This window comes from Oreochromis niloticus, linkage group LG11, assembly GCF_001858045.2.
Source record: "Oreochromis niloticus isolate F11D_XX linkage group LG11, O_niloticus_UMD_NMBU, whole genome shotgun sequence".
Taxonomy (NCBI): Eukaryota; Metazoa; Chordata; class Actinopteri; order Cichliformes; family Cichlidae; genus Oreochromis; species Oreochromis niloticus.
Genome location: NC_031976.2, coordinates 5,130,740 through 5,145,966, shown reverse-complemented (window position 1 = coordinate 5,145,966; position 15,227 = coordinate 5,130,740). Strand labels below are relative to the sequence as shown.

The window sequence follows — 15,227 nt, the reverse complement described above, 5'->3', positions numbered from 1 at the left end:
ACAAACAATTTGTATCAATAAAGATAAGATGAATGTACTTTCATGAGTACTTTACAACTGCCCCCAGGCTGTTTGGTAACAAAGAAAATAAAATGAATGTCCATGAACACAAATCAGTGCTGTCTTAAAGCTAATATAAAGCTAATATGATTCATAATCAGTCACAAATCTATCAGCTACATCAGCTAGAGCTATCTATCTGAGACGACTCAAGGGTCCATGGCACTGGAATATCGACTGTGGCTTTGCATGATTGGCTCTTCAATGTCTGAACCTGTCATTCCTTTGTTACTGCTGCAGCAACACATAATCAGCTGGGTAATATAGGCCTGTCTTACAAGTCATTTCCAATTTTTTAGGAAGTGCAGGCTAACAAATGTCACTACAAATATTTGGACGCCACAAGGCAGGTACTTCCCTGTAGGAAGTGTTATGAAAAGTACTGTAAAGTCATGCTTTCATGATCTGTATGCATACTGAACAGTGAATGTTCAGCAGGAGGTGTTTGTCCTCCCTAAACTTGCCTTAGGTTACATGGAGTTTGACAGGTGTACTGCCCAGTTAAATCCTGCTCCGGGGAAACCCAGTTTCCCCAGAGTCAGTCCTGCCAGCAGTTGATGCCAGAAGCGAGAAGTCAGTTGGAAAACTTCCCCAGGTAAATGAAAAAATATCAAGCTCTCACTGCTTGGTCCGGCCATTATACTACTGAGAAGTTAAGTTCTCATATGTTTCCATGCAAAACTATTTCATCTTGGCTGTTGACCTTCTACTTTAGGTTAGCACTCTTTTTTACAACATCCAGCCAACTAAGCTTTGAAATGGTGTCAAGAGGGGCTCATCAGGAGGGGCTATGTGCTTACCTGCTGCTCTCTGGCAGGTAGCTCCATGCCCTCCTGGGTTTTAAATGCACCTTAGAACACACATGCATCAACACTACATATGAGCGGGTGGAGGGAGGTTTGGAGTCTTCACACATCCCCATTCTCTGCGGCCTGTTGGAGCGGGGTGGCTGGGAGGAGGAGTTGGCCGTCCGATTGGGGTCTGGATTGTGGGGCCTCCCTGCTGCTGCCGAGTCGGGGCAGTCTGCTTCTCTCCACCCCAGGGAAAAGGGTAACACTACCTGGGTCTGGGTGCAGTTTCCCCCTCCAGGGGCAAGGGTACCTAGGCCTGGGGCTTAGAGTATGCTTGGGGAGTGCGATTGTGTGTACAGTGTCTATTTATGTCTGTCTCCACGTTGGGTGAGTGTTGAGTGGGAATGGATGTTTGTATCTGTGTGTGCCTGTATGTCTGTGTCTATATGTCAGGTTGGGTATCAGACGCCACCTCTCTAGGGACATCTCAGGCCCTCCAAGGTTTGGAGGCCCATCTCCCCCCACCACTTCCCCTGCCAGTGGCAGACGCCCTCAGACATCAGTGCGTTGGTGGTTCTTTGTGTCCAGAGATGGGCGTCCAGGTACACATCGGCTCACTCCTTGGTGGCTGCTTGTCGGGGCCTGGAGCCTGGGGCTCGCTCGGGCCACTTCGGGGGTGGGGTGCCCTCAGCCTCTCGGCCTGGGGCTCGGTCACTCTGGCACAGCTGGCTGCCGGCGGAGCTCACGGGCACGTCACTGCAACCCCCGCTGGCTTCTGCTCTGCGGCTGCTGAGTGACCCCTCATCTGGGGCTCTCCTCAGCTCTTTCTGGGATAGTGGCGCGGCTGCCCCTCTGTTGGTCTTCCTTGGTCTCTTGTGTTCAGAGGGCCTCTGGATGTCTGGAGTCTTGATCTCCTCCATACCTGCTTCATGCCCTGGAGGACGGGGCTGTGGCCCCCCACACCCTCTAGCAGATCATTACATGAAGGAACCTTTTAAATACAAGTGCGCTCATGCTCACAGGTGTACACACGGGTGCTCACACACACAAACTACACCCTTTTTGGCTCCTACCTCAAAGCACACTGTGCGCTGTCGATCTTACGTGCTGCACAATAATGTTTAATATTTAGTATTTACTGTTATATTCCCATAGATCATTGTGATGTTGTTTATTATGTTGCTCTTTTTTTTCTCTTCTGCTTGTTTTCTCTTTTTTCTTTCTCAACAGGTGATCCAGGTGATCGATATATGTATTTTTTGTCTGCTTATTTTGTTGTTTTTTGTTTTTTGCCCTTTAACCCCGTCCCTCTTCCCCGCTGTTTTTCTTTCCCTCTTTCTTTCTCCCCTTTCTTTTCCCCAGTCAAGTCTGTCCCGTATTCAGCAAGTGAAAATAAAATAAAATAAACAATAAAAGGTGAATCAAATAGACCATTACGGGAAGGCTGGGATGGTCCATTTGGTAAAGTAAATCCGTTGGGCATCTTTCTTCGCCTTTAGACAATAATTCTGATGGCAAGAGAGCCAAACAGGACAGGCCAAAAAAAAAAAAAAAAAAGAAATGGTGTCAGGAGTTGGCTTGGAGCAAACTTTTAGTAAATGTTAATGAGCATTTGCTGACATTAGTTTGGGTGAATTCCATCTATTCGTGCATTTTTCTGCCACTTGTTTGGCTCTAGCTTGTGGGGGCAGCAGGGTAAAGACAGAAGCCCAGACCACCCTCTTCCTAACCACCTCCTCCAGCTCATTTGTGTGGACACCAAGGCATGCCTCAATCTTTCTGTCACAATCCCGTAATATAGATGGTCTGGTAAATTGAGAGGTTTGCTTTTACAGACAGCTCTCTGTTCACCACAACAGACCAGTACAGCATCTGCACACCAGTTCATCTATCAACCTCCCATTCTACGCTCCACTTTTGAGCAAACTTCAAAAGTAACCCTAGCATTGCTTAAAAAGTCTACTTAGAGACCGCATCAGTGCTAATAACACAATGCCAACACTGATAATTGCCATGCTCATAGTCTTTGTTTCGTGCATAAGGATTCTAATAATTGCAAATTAGCATTTTGTCATTACTTTATATTTATTCAGTGTCATAAGCTTCATTTGACAATCGATTTGTATGCTTAATTTATTTGATGGACATGCTAAAAGCCCACTAAACCTACTAGAGGCAATCCTGCTGTCTGTAGCAGTCTTTGAGTAAACTTTCATAACAGTCCACATGTTATTAAGTAGGGCTGCACAATTTATCAAATTCAGTCTCAGTCATGATTTTGGCTTCCAGTGAACGTGATAACAATACATAAAATGTGTTTTGCCAGTGCTCCCTAAATCAGTGCCTGATCACAGGCCTGCATGCCCCAGTCACAACTGTTCGTGTTACTCATCAAAACAACAGTTTTGATGAGTAGCATGATATTTAAAGACAGATATACAACAAAATTCAAACATCTTGGCACAGCAGAAGGTGAAGCTCTTGTCCCTTGCAGATCATCAGATTTACCACACGTGATGTTAACCGAGAAGAAATGTAACAAGCGAGTTGAGTCTGTAACATCAACAAAAGTGAGTCTGAACAGTCTCTACAGCCAACCAGCTCACACTGAAATCACCAACACAAGCGAATTCTGTTTGGTCAACGAAATCTGTTCACTGGACTCAGTGAGTAACAAAGGCTCCAGGAAAATGATCGTCTTACTGGGTGAAAGATTATTTCATCACCAAACTATTTTGCTACAATGATACTATCCATGCTGTGTACAAAATCCCACAGAGCGAAAACAAAGTTATCTTACAGCTGTCCAGTACTTTGCTACAAGTTTTATTCATATGCAGGCACAATAACTGCAGTGAAAAGAAAAATCTATAGCGATTATTTAATCTTGTGTTAAACTCTGATGCATTTTTTTAATATTCTTTTGTTTTCCTTCTAAGAGAGATGCTGAATTTAGGTGAATAAGGAAGCTACGTGAATATTTTGAAGCTAAGATTTCTACAGATGTGAGGATGTGAAAGCCGTGTTCTGTTTACATGACAGTGCAACAAACCATTTTTGTCACTTAAATGATTCATGGCAGGTAATCACTGTCTCCCGGTTGATCAAAGTAATCATGGTTACATGCAGTCCTAGTATTACGCTTCATCAGTGTATGAGCTTTCTCACTCTCATGAGAAAACACTTTAGTATTATTACTGTGGACTCCACATATCTGTTGAGTCACTGGTTTGAGCTTTAGCTGGCTGATGCACAGAGATATTTGTCCAAGCTGTTTCAGCCTTGACCAAAACGGTGACTCACCCATTCCCGATTAGTTCTCGCCATTTAAAAAAAGGCAGTCCGTTTTTCTCCTGTTAGTTTAGGGTAGGTGGCCGAAATAAGTTTAAAATGGTTGTGGAGAGGCGCTGTGGGCATAGCTCCATGCTTGTTATGTCAACTGCCAGCAGATGTGGCCGACTGCCATGTTGCCAAATTGTCATCGATGGATTATTTCTTAAGCGTTCTTAAGTGGATCTTAATTAAAAAACAACAACAACAGAAATTAAAAAACACAATATTTAATTGCAACTTGTCAAAGTGTGTCCTGTATGCTTCAGACGGGATGTTACCTCAGTTTTATTTTACATTTGTTTAAAATAGTTAATGTTACTTTAGCTGCTGGTGCAAATAGTTTAAGAAATAATATCATAGTATTTGATATTTGTATGTGTGTCTGCGTGTGATGTCCAGTTATTACTAACTGTAATAACAATTGGAACTATGAATTAGTGTTACAGGAGTCAGTAGTTACAGAGACATATATGTGGGACAAAATGTCCACGAGGTTAATCATTAAATTTAAAGGTGAATATCTGTTTGAAGGTTAGCCTAATGTTATTGCAAGTAACGGTTATGGTTAAGGTTAAAGAGAGTCTCACTGAAATAAATCTAAATCAATGTAATGTGCTCGGAAGATACAGATGCACAACTATGTGTATCTTTGGCACATGGTCAATATTCAGATGCCATTAAACTTAAGGTCAGACAAACCTTGGAGGGCAATGTGCCGGGGGCTGTTATTGATTAAAAAGAAACATGAAATTGATTTAACACTCTGAAGAGATCTCCCTGCCGATTTCCTGTGTCACTTATGCCATGCCTGGAGTTAAGCATTAATAAAGGGTGCTCATGATTCCTCTGGTATAAGGCACTTGACATTGGCAAATAACTTTGTACAGAAGTATGGCCTTGATGTAGAAATATTATCTCTGTATTCTTACCTGAAAAATCAAGAGTTCCCAGTATGATAGCGTACCAGCTAAAGAAAACCTTTGGAACATTAACATACTCATAGATTCAGCATAAATTAATATCACTGGCAAGCATGGATTCAGCACCATGCCTTTGTTGAGTTTCTCATTCTAAAAAGATTGGCATTTATGTGCTGTTATAACAAGAGAGCTTAAGAAATGTTCAGCAATAATTAGATTTAGATTATAAACATTTCACTTTCCTGATCACCTTAAAGATAGTGGGTGATGTTGAGTTCATATTTGTGTGCAGATCACTCCGATTCACCAGCAAACCAATTAATTCACACATGTGCCTGGCTTTGTGCATCTTGACAGTGATGTTAAAGGAGAATCTATTAGCAGCAGTGGAATATAGTATTTAGGGCTTTAAATAATATGTCATCAGGTTACCTCAGATGAGCCTTTTCTGTCTAAAGACAGTGATAAAGTTGATGTAACAAGGAGTTTGGATGGATAGTTCCCACAAAAAAATCCTAAATCCAAATATTACAAATATACTGTTAACTTTTGTGAGTTTAAGCACTTATGCTGTCTGATAAAAGGTATTTGATGTTGGTTAAAGTCAGGCCACTGCCATACATGGTGAATTAATTCAAAGGACTTGTTGTTTTTAATGGATGTAAAGTTTGAGCTATAGGTGTCTTCTGTCAAAAAACTAGAAAAACACTTTCTTTAATGGTTTTGTGTACTGAGACATCATATTCAAAATGGCAAGGGAAAAATATACAAGGTTGATTCAGCAACATTAGTGTTATTTGAGATATGCATTGGGGTAAACTAAGTACAATTTTGTTTGTATAATCTCTTGTTTGACCACAATTGAAGACAATTTCAGTAGTGCCACCCAACGTACCAACAAAGGTACCATCTAATGGTGTAGTCTAGTTCAGCAAATGCAATCACAGTCACTGGTAACTTTGACAGTTTAGCTGCCACAAAGAGTGTAAGCCACAGAAGGTCACTGCTGAAAAAGCTGGCTCTTCACAGAGTGCCGTATCCAAGTCCATTAATGGAAAGTTAACTAGAAGGGAAAAGTGTGATAAGAAAAGATGGACAAGCAGCAAGGGTGACCACAATCCTGAGACGACTGGTCAGCAAAAGTTAACTCAAGAGCTGGTGTGAGTGCATTAAGAGGCACCATGCACAGATATCTTCAGCAACTGGGAAAACTATTTGGTATTTCTTATAGCAAACAACTCCTAAACCAAACTTGTCAGCAGTCTCCTAAATGGACTAAATAATTGTATCTCAGGGATTTAAAGTCCTCTTTTCAGATGAACGTAAATTTTGCATTTCATCTGGAAAGCAAAGACCTGGAGTTTTGAGGAAAAGTGGAGAGGCGCACAACCCAATGTGTTTTAGGTCCATTGTGAAGTTTCTACAGTCTGTGATGATTTGGGGTGCTGCTGGTGACTGGTCCACTGTTCTTTATTAAGTCCAAAATCAAGACCAAATTAGACCACTTCATGTTTCCGTCTGCTCACTTTTCCAGCAGAACTTAGCACCCGCCCACAGCACCAACCACTATCAGTTTGCTAACTATGTTATTTTTGTGCTTGATTGGTCAGACGATTTTCCTGTCCTGATTATGAGGAGGAGGATGATGGAAAGCATCCAACCCCAAAATACAGACAAGTATTCTAAAACAATTGAGATAATGGATTTTATATTTCTATGACCTACAGTATAAATCATTAGATTTTATGAATATAGAAACTGTGTTTGGTTAAATATGAAAAGAAATTGGGAAAAATATTCCTCATTAATTTGTTTAAACAAAAAGCAATTACAACATTGTGACAGGTTTCCTTCAAGATATGTCTTGTACACCAGCAGCACAGAGCAGTGTTAATTTCAGTGACCGATACTTCTCATCAATAACCTTCTTTTTTCTGACAAAAACAAAACTAATGCACAAGGACAAAAACTACGATGAAATGCATTGTCACTTTTGTCAACGGATAAAAACAAGATGATTGTGTAGGAAAGTGGGACAAGTTTAGAAGCAATCTCTTTGTGCATTAAGGTTAGACATGCACATTTGATCTGCCCCCAGGAAACAGTACAGCTCGCTCCTATGTTCCATGTTTCATGAAAATGCCTGGGATGAAGAGAAGAGCAGACATATGGACTCTTTCCACATTTGATGTCAAGGAAAATAAGATGTTTTATATACCGTGTGGAGCAACGCTCGCCGGAGAAACACAATAAACTTTCACACTTTATATTTTAGTCAATTGAATCAACTGAAGTCTACTATGATCCTACCAGGCTGGGCTTCAAGACTGGTATCTGTGTTTTCGTGATTTATAATACATTAAGCTGCTGTTTAGGCACAAGCATGACATAAAACCTTCAATCAAAACAAAGCCACTCATTATCTTTTGTCTCCATCCCTTCCTCATGTCCCAGACCTCTTATCTGCACTAGCGTCCTTCTGTCTTACACATTTATGCATTTATTCCAATGCACTACATCACTAGTTTCTCCACTGGATCTTTTTTCTTGTGCCAAAGATCAAACAGCTAGCTTTACAGGGCCTGACAAGATGTTACGCTAGTGAATGTCCCTCATGCCTATATGATTTATCCTCCCACTCTGCATATCAAGCCACACAAAACACCGACAGCTAAAGCAGCAGCACTTTAATGACATCTTTAGGGTACTGCAGCTGGTGTGATTAGATCATTTAGCGTCATTAGCTGGGAAAGGCGTGTGCATAGGTTGCATGGCACAAAGACGAGTGACGCCACATACAGGATAGTGATGTTCGGGTTTTTTGCAGATTTTTTTAAAGTTTTCAGATTTTTTTAAAGTTTTCATAAGTGAGCTGAAGTATGAAAGGGGTTTATTGAATTTGCTGCTTTTTTCCCTAAAAATGATCACAATACCTATTAGAACAGTTGCTCAAGTGTGTTGTGATGATGGAAAATTCGACCGTCAAAAGAGGCTTTCCATTGAAAGATGATCAAAGCCCTATGAATCAGCCAGAAGGGCACAAAGTGGGAGCAGCAATGGTAATGGGTAGAGCTTTAGTTATATCTCCACATAATGCCAGCTCTATCCACCTCTGCCTGCTGTCCTTTCATTTCACAGTTGTCCAGATATTAGCTGTGTTTTTTTTTTTTGCTTATACTTTTGGCTTAAAATGTCTTTATTGTGAGAGGCTTGTTTTCTTCTTTCAGGTCTGCTGCCACTTTAGATATATTAACCTGAACACAGAATTTTGCAGGTTCCAGTAACTCAGAAAAAAGTTATTTCTGCTACTTACAGCTGAGTGAGCATGCACTTAAGGTAATGCACTTCTTTATTCTTTATCTGAAGACAAGACATAGATGAAGATTTAACTTGAGTAGTCTTGCTGAGTCCTTGGTCAGAGTGTAAAATGTAGAACTTTAAATCAAGCAAAATATCAAATAAAAGCCTTACTTGTTTCTCAGTCCACTGCCAGCCTTTTAGATGATCATTTTTTCGTCATCGCCTTTGTAGAGCATCTTTATAAAAGCCACCAAATGAACCCGTGTTCAAGAGGACGTTGTGCAATGAAAGTGGTTTACATGGGAGAGATGGTGACCACTGTTATTGCACCCTTGAAAGGCTTCCTCACCAAGGCTGTACTGCATGTGCTGCATGTTATTTTGTTTTTCTTTTGCGTCAGCATCTCTATTTGTGAGAGCAGTATAAGGGCAGCTGGTATACTGCCCTTGCTCTCCTCCGTGTCCCTCTTTGTCTCTCAGGAAAAAAATACTCCTTTATTTTTCTATTGGTAGGCTAAAAGTGGGATTCAAACAATCTGAGGTTGAAGAGTATATATTAGAAATGGCTCTCCAGCAGTGTTTCACTGAAATTTCAGTTTTTGTTCATTCCTTTCCTAGATGTAACATTTTTAAAGAATGGCAACACTTTTAAAAAAATTTCTTAATTAAACTATCATTGCAGCTGCAATCATTTGCATGTCTAGATAACAAGCACACCACTGTCAGCTGTCACTAAGATGACTAAAAGTGATCTAGTGAGGATGACGACTTTTTATGCAGCAAAATTAGTCTGGCAAATTTTGCAAATCTACCTAAACTATAATAACAGTAGTAGCAGTAGCAGAATCAAAATTCAAGTAATTCTACTCTAACCTAATGTTTATGTTCTGATAAATGCAAAATCATTACACTGCTAAATTTTGTTTATTTCAAGATTTTTCCAGTTTATTTTGTAATTTCTTGTAATCTGGTCAGTTAATCACTTTCCCACTTTATTAGGTACACTCATTCAACTACATGCAATGTACATAAGGCAGCAATAACTCAAATAATCACTCATTACAACTAATGTATGCAGAAGAGCATCTTTAAAGCACAACATGCTAAATGTTGAAGTAGATGGGGAAAGCAGCAGAAGACCACACCAAGTCCTGCTCTTTATTAATTCCTAATTAAAAGTTGGACAATAAGGTTTGACAAAATTTGGATCCTAGGATGAGTCTTGATTTCTGCTGTAACGATCAGATGGTAGGATCAGAATTGGGGAAAAACAGCATGAAAGCGTGGATTTATCCTGCCGTGAATCAGTGGTTCAGGCTTCTGGTGGTGTGCTGCTGTGAGAGATATTTTCTTGGCACACTTTGAGCCAACTGAGCATTGTTAAACCTCTAAGGGGTAACTTGTTGCTACAATGACCATCCCTTTATGACCATAGTGTAATCATTTCTTGCTTCCAGGATAGCGCACCAATGGGGGATTCACATCATGGATGTGCCGCATGGATGCATGATGCTTTATGGCAATGTGGTCCAAAATCTCTGGGGAATATTTCCAGCACCCTGTTGAATCTCTACAGCAAAGAATTAAGGCAGTTGAGAAGGCAAAAGCGAGTCTACTCGATAAAGCATCCACTGAGTGTACATAGACGGTGCAGACACCTACAAATTAAGAACCTTATAAGATCAGTGTGTCAGACAAGTCAATGACTGTCTGTGAGAGAACCGAAGTCAGTGTTTTTTTGTTTTCTCTTGTGAATTCTCCTTCCTTGGGTATGACCTTTTTTCTTTTTTCCCCCTGCTCTCACTCCCAGGGTCCTGCCTTTGGTGGTTCATTATTTTAAGAAGACTTTTGAAGGGCACCAAAATTGTGTTTCTTTCGGTCCATAATACATGTGTGTCCACAGCCCAGTCCAGATAATTTGCTGGTCTGCACTGGTGGTTATGTGGGTGGTACATTTCAAGTAATATCTCAATAAATGCTAGGTTTTGCAAGATGGTGCATTACAAAGAGATCATGAATGCTGTTCACCTCACCTGTTAGTTCGTAATATTGTGGCTGATTGCTGTGAAAGGTCAGATAACTGCTGCAATCAACAGAGATCAGAAATTTGGCAGCTATAATTAAAGACTATTACTACTACTATCAAGCAGAGAAATGGCCTCCTCTTCTATGTAATATTGTGATTTTTGCTCTATAATTAAAATATTTTGCATCTGCAATAAAGCAAAAGTGTTGATATTAGAAGGAAGACTAACATTTAAGCTTTAAGAATTCCCATAATGAATGCCAATGAGTCATGACATATTGGGTCATCGAACGGAGTGCAAGGATTTCTTCTTCTGAAAAGTAATCAAACCCAAGCCTTTGCCCCCTATCAGAGTCTTTTTGATAGCAGATTGCTGACCTTCTGAGAATCAGAGAAAACCATTACGATACATCAGTGCTAGCAAAAACTCCAGTCCATGGTCCCTCCTTATTTGGGTGACTCTATAGAAAGGCTGAAAGATAGAGCAACAGGGAAAAAAGTGGAGCCAGACAGAGAGAGATAATGCCAGATATAAAGTGACACTCATAAAGTGTGAGCTCTGAGGCAGACAGGATCAGAAAGTGACATAGTGTGGGCTTTGGTGAGTCACCCTCAGGATCTTCATTCGTGAGGCCTGGTTAGGGTGCTCCATCGCTTCCCTCACCTTGAATTCCTGCATGTGCACAGTCCATACAGTTTTCATTATAACCTACAGAATTGAGTGTATATATGATATATCAATGTTAAATGCAAAAAAAAGGAAAAGCTGTTACATGAATATCTCAGCTCACTGCATGTCTGAGTGGACTATGTGGGAGACCACAGATGGGCAGGTTAATCTGAAACTGAGTGGCAGTTCATTTTGTTCTCAACATGGGACTAAACAAAAATAGCCTCAGTTTTAATCTTTTGATTTTGTTTTAATAACAAAGATGAATGGCTTACTTCACTCATAAAATGCTGTGACATGGATTTCACTTAATTGAATGTAAATGTAGTTCAAAGTGCCATATTTGTGCATAAAATAGTAAAGTAATATTTTATTTTAGCGTTTAGAATGCAAAACCTGACAAAAAAAGGAAAGATAAAAACCAGCCTAATGAGACTTAAAGGAATCACCGTGGTGATTCTACTGTAGAAACATGTACAGGCAAAAATGGAGGCTACAATGCTGCAAGCCCGACTGCTCATCACCGCCTTTGATACCTGTTGAAGTTTAGGCTCTGGCTACTGGGCTGAGGTCAGCATACACTAACCTTTAACATCACTCTGGGTGCTCGGCTCGCTTTGCATGCTGTGTGCAGATGCTTGCAAAGACCCGGTGTTGTGTTAGCAACATAACGTAGTTTCTGTTCTGGTTGCAGTTTGCTGTTCACAATCGCTCTTTTGTGCTTTTGAGCAATAAAAATAAAACTAATGTCAACATCTTCACTCCAAGAAAGCTATGACTGCTCCACCATTTTTCTGCATAAAAACTTAACTCAGCTGATTGAAGCAGGTGTGAGGGAAGAAAAAGGTGTGTGGGGTTTTTTCAGCCTTTCTATCCACCTGTTGTGCTGATAACTAAAGAACTTTTGTAACTAAAGTAATAACATAATTGTAACTGTAATGCAATCGCTGAATTTAGTACAGTAACACATTACATTAAGATGTAACAGAAAAATGTAATGTGATTACAGTGATTACAGATTACTTTAGAATGCATTACACCCAACACTGGTGTAAATGAGTGTCAGGGGTCATTTGCGATGAAGAATAGTAGCAAGAGTGAAAGGAAATGTTTGCATGATGATAGTGAGCTCTATTGTGATGTATTTGAGTTCAGTGGTTTTGACAAAGGAGGCAGAGGTTAAAATATAATATAAAAATTTTAATTGAAAGTCACCAGAATAGGAGACAATTAGTCATAATATCAGAGCTCAGGTTGAACAGCTTGGAAACAAATTGAGAAGGGCAAGGCTGAAATCCTATGGACATGCTCAGAGGAGGGATAGTTGATATACTGGACAAAAGATGTATAAAGAGCTGCACGGCAGGATGAAAAGGAAGGCCTCAGAGGAGGTTCATGGATGTAGTGAAGGAGGACATGCAGAGGACTGATGTGACAGAGGAGGATACCAGCGGTAGGATGAGTTGGAGGCAGATGATGTGCTGTGGCAATCCCTAAAGGAAATTGCCAAAAGAAGAAGAAGAAGAAGCCAGAGAAAAAAAAATTCAGTAATCAAACAAACCTCTCCACAAATGAAAATCCCCAAGCTTCATGTGATACCAAAAATTCTTATTTGAAGAGACAACTCATTAGAAGTTCTTATCTAATGAGAGTGTTGTATTCCTTGATTTTCCACCTTTCCACCTTAACTCACCAAAATGGTGATGGTGCCAATGTTTAGCTCAGGGCTTTAAAACTGACCAGTGCACCCACTGGTCAGTGGGTTACAGTTGCTATTTCCATGTTTTAAATACTGTCTACAGATAAAACTGGCTTGCCTTAGCTTAGCTTGCCTGCTAACTGGAACAAACTGGTTTAAGTCTGTGTTTAGCCAGACCTCTGCAGATGTTAGTGACATCAGTGGTCTAGTATCAGTGGACACCACTACTAAGCTACCATAGTTACAGAAATCTGAAATAAATCAAGGTGCACACAACCAGGCTGCCTTCATGAGTTCAACAACAGCACAGATGACTGATGGCTTTATGAATACTGTTTGACAAATAAGAATTACAACACAGAGTCATTTATATATATCTGCCATGGTAACAGAATACAGTAAGAACAGTAAGTGTGTGTGTGTGTGTGTGTGTGTGTGTGTGTGTGTGTGTGTGTGTGTGTGTGTGTGTGTGTGTGTGTGTGTGTTTTACTACTTTTACGCATTCAGTTAACATTAATCTGATTCCTGGACTATACATGAGATCACAGCCTAATAAATTCACTGGGCAACAGGCAGGGAGCAAAAGTACACTCTAAGGTTACATTTTCTCTCATTTATCATTACATATGCTTTCTATTAAAACAGTTTTTTGCCTTCTCTTTGGGTTCTAAGGTTATTCCCAATGTAATGGCATGGTGTCTGACCTTACAGGCTGTTATGGCCTCCCTGTACACCTTACTGTTGTCATCCCACTTATGATGCTGTCTGCAAATGTCTTGCATAGGATATTTACCTTGACTTGAACTGAACTGGTCAACTATAAATAAATGACTTTTCAAACTCACTGTTTTCACCTACTCAACTATAAACAGATGATCAATAAATTATAACAACGTTATTCCATCAGTATTTTTAAGTTGATCCAGCATTTACATAGCATGGAGATTTCATTCTCAACCACAATGATGATTCAGATGAAGAGTCAACATTTTTTCAATGTAGACTTTCTATCTGGGATTAGTGATAAGTATTAGAAAATACTATAATGTCACTCACCAAAACTGGAGCAGAGTTTCTTGCTTGAGCTGTACCTTAAGAGGCCATTTTACTTGTCAGTTAAGTACAAGTACAAAGACCGTAGAGGGGTCTAGGTAAGTGACTGAAATTAGCAAAGGTGAGACGTAACAGACAGTCAAACTATTTTGACAGTTCCATGAAATATTTCACCCTGAAATCGTTTACAGTAAGTGGGTAAAATATTAAACAGTTTTATGAAAGTGAAAATTGATCACAAGAAGTACAATGAAATTTCACTCCTAATGTGAAATGAGTGAGATTATTGAAGGGAACCTGCCAGGATCTGCAGGCATCACATCGTGTGGAGTCGAGAGTGAGGAACCAAATGCAGGCAAAGTAGGCAAAAACGAATTTTAACAAAAGGCGAGACGTTGTCAAAACAGAACAGATAAGAAAACCAAAACAAATAGGAACTAATCATGACAACCAAAACCTGGACCACTAGGAACATGGAAAAACAAAGGTAGGCAAACAGACACTTAAACAAAGCGCAGAAGAAAACAGAAAATATATACACTGAGGATGATCAGGGAAGTGGAAACACATGGGAACACAGCAGGAACAAATTACACATAACAAGACAGGGAAAGCGAAACTGAACACAATGCACATGAGATCAGGGACTGTCAAAATAAAACAGGAAGTGGGACACACACCAAGACTCAAACAAAGACACATGAGTTTGACACTAAAACAGGGATAAACAAACATGGGAAACAGATACCGGAGGCATGACTAAGACACAGAGAGGGAGAGCGAGAGACACTGAGGGAGAGGGAGCAAGACAGCGAGGGGGAGAGACAAGACAGGCTTGGGAGAATAAGAGGACACTGAAGGCAGGACACAGAAATGAAGCTATAGGGGTGTCCAAATTCATAGACTGCATCCTCCTGAGGACCCGTCCTTCGCGGTCCACATGGGCCAGGTCCTCAGAAGGTTGGGTAGGCCGGAAGTAAACGGCTGTGAAATTGGAAGGTCCAGCCTTCAAATTTGCATCACCGCTGTCTTGGTGGAGTTTAATAAACTCAGCCGTCTGCTCCTTGCTATCTAAAATATAACAGGACACTGGAGTAAATTCTCGAAGATCTCACACTTCTGTTTAATCAGTTTTCTGTTTGATGTTTATTCAGCTGTGTGAAAACCAAGGAGGAACCCACCCGAGGGATTAATAAAGTTTGATTTTGTCTAATCTAATCTAATAACTTTAATCTCAGCCAAACCGATTTACTCACGAACAAAGAAAACACAGAAAAAAGCCAAACAATAACATTTTTAGGTTATCTAAGTGACTTATATATTACGTTTAACCTGAGTAGTGAAAGACCGCGGTGATCTGAAAATGATGTGCCGGG

The 15,227-nt window shown here is 40.2% G+C and overlaps 1 long non-coding RNA gene across 1 annotated transcript; it reads right to left on the bottom strand.

The window, feature by feature from the left end:
- Positions 1–12,290: 12,290 nt before the first annotated feature.
- On the bottom strand, positions 12,291–14,363 carry LOC102081352 (uncharacterized). Its single transcript, XR_001225034.3, has 3 exons — positions 14,149–14,363; positions 13,855–13,957; positions 12,291–12,592 (listed from the first exon to the last, which is right to left on the bottom strand). It is a non-coding gene; the product is annotated as an uncharacterized LOC102081352 (long non-coding RNA).
- Positions 14,364–15,227: the final 864 nt, after the last annotated feature.